The 4,414-nt window shown below is 42.3% G+C and overlaps 1 pseudogene; it reads right to left on the bottom strand.

Moving 5' to 3' along the window:
* Window positions 1-1,163: 1,163 nt before the first annotated feature.
* Window positions 1,164-2,447, bottom strand: LOC105530477 (annotated as a pseudogene).
* Between the last annotated feature and the right edge of the window lie 1,967 nt (window positions 2,448-4,414).

The raw sequence follows: 4,414 nt of genomic DNA, 5'->3' as shown, positions 1-4,414 counted from the left end.
GGTGTGTGCCCCCGTGCCTGGCTAATTTTTAAATTTTTCTGTAGAGACGGGATTTTGCTGTACTGCCCAGGCTGGTCTTGAATTCCTAGGCTCAAATGATTCTCCCACCTTGGCCTCCCAAAGTGCTGGGATTACAGGCATGAGGCCCTGCATCTGGGGCCTCATTTCTTTTTTTTTTTTTTTTTTTGAGAGGGAGCCTTGCTGTGTCTTCCAGCCTGGAGTGCAGTGGCGCGATCTTGGCTCACTGCAACCTCCGCCTCCTGGATTCAAGCAATTCTCCTGCCTCAGCCTCCGGAGTAGCTGGGATTACAGGCAGCTACCACCACGCCCGGCTAATTTTTGTGTTTTATTAGAGATGGGGTTTCACCATGTTGGTCAGGCTTGTCTTGAACTCCTGGCCTCGAATGATCCACCTACCTCAGCCTCTCAAAGTGTTGGGATTACAGGCGTAAGCCACTGTGCCTGGCCTTTTTTGTTGTTGTTGTTGCTGTTTTAAAGGTATTTAATTCCTCTGAATATCATCTTTAAAGGACCTGACTTGATTTTTGTCAAAATAAATCATAAGGTGTAACCAGTCTGTGGGTTCTTCATGAGTTTCAGGCCAGGCGCGGTGGCTCACACTGGTAATCCCAGTACTTTGGGAGGCTGAGGCGGGCGGATGACAAGGTCAGGAGATCAAGACCATTCTGGCCAACATGGTGAAACCCTGTCTCTACTAAAAATACAAAAATTAGCTGAACGTGGTGGCGTGCACCTGTAATCCCACCTATTCAGGAGGCTGAGAGGCAGGAGAATCACTTGAACCTGGGAGGCAGAGGTTGCAGTGAGCCGAGATCGTGTTACTGCACTCCACTCTGGGCAATGAGCAAAAATCCTGTCTCAAAAAAAAAGTTAGACAGGCATGGTGGCGGGCACCTGTAATCCCAGCTACTCGGGAGGCTGAGGCTGGAGAATCACTTGAACCCGGGGGGCAGAGGTTGCAGTGAGCTAAGATGACACCACTGCACTCCAGCCTGGGGGACAGGGCGAGACTCCATATCAAAAAAAAAAAAAGAGTTAAGTGTAAGGCAGTACACTGACCTCCCCATGAATTTTTCACGGTACAAACTTTAACACTTTCCGCAGAGTATCCTGTTCGTCTAGGCTTTTCATAGAATGTGAAGTTAATGGCATGTGATGTTGCTTAGCGTAATCTGCTAAAAAGTGATCGTCTGCTTGGAAGAAAAGCTGTGGGCTGCAATCACACATCCAAATTGACAGACATCTGAATGGATTCTATATAAAAAGAAAAGATTTGTGTCTTCTGGAATATGAATGTCCACTTTTAATAAATTCAAACAAATCCTGACATAAACATCATGGATTTTACGTGACCCATGATTTCATGGATTCTTGGCACCAAATCTCTGGGCATTGTATAACCCAACCCACTGCAGTAGGGAGGAAACAGCTTGAAAGGACACTCCTGGTAGGAAATACGGGTTTTTTTTTTTGGCGGGTAAAATCCTCTGTGGGAATAATTATCAATTAGAGGATAACCTGTGAAAAACTTCTCTGAGTGGTTTAAGTTTAAAAGATATTACACTGAATTGCCAGTATTGATGAAAACATGAGTGTCTGTCTTCATGATGTAGTTGACAATGGGGCAAAACTCAGTTACCCACCTGAATGCCATAATAGGTTGTTTTTGTAGTTTGTTTGAGACGGAGTCTTGCTCTGTCACCCAGGCTGGAGTGCAGTGGTGCGATCGCAGCTCACTGCAACCTGTCTCCTGGGTTCAAGCGATTCTCCGGCCTCCGCCACCCAAGTAGCTGGGATTACAGGCACATGTCATCACGCCTGGCTAATTTTTGTTTTTTCAGTACAGATGGATTTTCACCTTATTGGCCCGGCTGGTCTCAAACTCCTGGCCTCAAGTAATTCACCCTCCTTGACCTCCCAACGTGCTGGGACTACAGATGTGAGCCACTGTGCCCAGCCAGTCTTTAAGGTCAGGTTTTTGTATGTGTCTAAAAACTCTTGTTGGATTACGTCACCATAAAGAAGATGTTAATCCTCTGAGGACAGTGCTAACAGTTTGTCTTCTCTTTTAGCCTGTTGGCCTAATAAGAAAAATGTAAGAACCTCATATCCCCATCGAGACTTTTTTCACCCCAAGGAACTCTAATGGCCTGTCTGACTTTCACATCTGAGGGGTGAGAGGTCACTAGGATAACCAGAATTGGATTTTGATGAGAGCACTTTGAATGCTCTCAAAGTGTGAAGTAAAAGCCTCATCTGTAAATTGGCTCATACTTGTAAAAGTACGTCCAGTCTACACATTCTGTTACATTGTAGTGGGGAAGACTGAGAGGTACCACATCAGGAGGAGAGTCAGGAGCGGCAGTGGCAGGAGACCCCATGTGAGAGATCTCAGTGGGAAGGGCAGTCTGGAGAGCCAGGGCCATCCATAGCAGCTCGGAAGCTTGTGAACTGCAAGTTCTTCTTGACTGATTTCTTCTGAGTGAAAAGACCTTCAGTTTCACCAGTTGAACATTCAGCAGTATGTAGTTGTCAAAAATAACGCTACTAAAAACCAGACTTTCAGATTGGCTTAAACTTCTGCCATATACGGCTTATAAAACACACACCTGTAGAATTTCAGAAGAGATTAAAGCACAAGCTGAAGTTTGTTTTCTACATTCCATGCTTTAGTCAAAACACTCAAGATTTGCTGTGAACTACTCCATAAATAGAAAAAAAGACATGGTTTGGTAATTTCTTCCTTGGTAGTAGATTTTCCTGACAAAGCAACCACCTCCTAAACAAGGCACTTTCCTGTGTAGCACACCCCCAGCTCGCAAGTGGCAGGCAGCTGGTGCTCAACCTGCTTTAAACAGAAAACAAAAACCAAACCAGAAAAACCAGCATCCCCCCACCATTGTATGTTTTTATTCTTCTTTGCTTCAGTCTCTTTCAAAATAGGGAATGATGATAATATTTGTGTAGTTTTTAGAGCTTTTGAAGACCTTTATGTCTTTCATCTCATTTGACCTTTACAAATACTCTGAAATAGGTGAAGCAGGTATTAATCTTCCCATTTTGTAGATGAAGAGGAGTTTAGAAAATTAAGTGACTTCTTGAGGTCACATAGCTGTTAAAGGATAGAGCTGGGACTGATAGTTTTGTCTCCAAGTCTTGCCATAGTGTAGAGATTTAGAGAATGTGGGTTTTAAAATCAGTTATAATTGGATATAAATCCTGCTTTGTGTCTGACATTGGTACATGGTTTATCCCTCACAACAGGTTGTTACAATAATTAAATGATAAAATTGTACGAGACTCTTAAGGAAGTGCCAGGTACTGTGGTGCTCAATAAATATCAGTTTTATTGTCATTATTTACCTCAAGATGATTGTGAAGATTATATGAGTTGTATGTGAAAATGTTTTGTAAACCTAAGCACTGCCATTGTTACTGCGATGGCATGCCAAAGCGTAGTATTGCCTTAGCATTTATATTTATTACTTTATTTTCTCTTCTTATTAAGTTACTCTTATTAGAGGATTTTCAGAAAGCAGTAAAAGGTAAGGGAATTTTGGGGATCTGAAATCACAGGAGAATCTGAAATCACTTTAGGTCTACCTTCCTTGTAAGGTAAGTCATACCTTCTCTAGACCATTTGTCTTTGTCTTAGGGATTGGGTGTCAGTATATGTAGTGCATGGTTCCTACAGACATCTTTTTCTTCCATCAAATAACTTAAACCAGAAACACTGGCAAATGCAAATTTAAAGTTGATAGAGACTTCATTCTAAGTTGGCCCATTTGTTTGCTGGTTAATAGTTAATGACTTTTTAAAATGACTTTGTTGTAACCTTCTTTATCTGACATCCTTTAAGACCTTTTTTTTTTTTCTTCTCTGTTTTCTTCTTTTGTTCTCTTCTTTTTTTCTTTTACCTCTGGATGTAAAGTTTCTTCTTAAAAGCTTGTTTAGGACAGGCATGGTAGCTCACGCCTGTAATCCCAGCATTTTGGGAGGCCGAAGCAGGTGAATTGCTTTAAGCTCAGGAGTTCAAGACCAGCCTGGGCAACATGGCGAAACCTTGTCTCTACAAAAAATACAAAACCTTAGCCAGGTATGCTAGTGTACACCTGTAGTTCCAGCTACTGGGGAGGCTAAGGTGAGAGGATCACTTGAGGCCAGGAGGTTGAGGCTGCAGTGAACCATAATCATGTCACTGCACTCCAGCCTGGGTGACAGAATGAGAACCTGTCTCAAAAAGAAAAAAACTTGTTTAGTACGATTATCTTCTTGAAGTTATGAGTCAAATGGGCTTTTTCTTAATATGGCACTGCATATATAGAGACTTCAGAATACTTCAGAACCTTTTCAGTGTTAACAAATGTCTTCTGGACTAGGTAAATATGTAGCT

The sequence above is a fragment of the Mandrillus leucophaeus genome, unplaced genomic scaffold (genome assembly GCF_000951045.1).
Source record: "Mandrillus leucophaeus isolate KB7577 unplaced genomic scaffold, Mleu.le_1.0 Scaffold825, whole genome shotgun sequence".
Lineage (NCBI taxonomy): Eukaryota > Metazoa > Chordata > Mammalia > Primates > Cercopithecidae > Mandrillus > Mandrillus leucophaeus.
The sequence above is the reverse complement of the archived record's forward strand: the minus strand, read 5'-3'. Positions and strand labels throughout refer to the sequence as shown.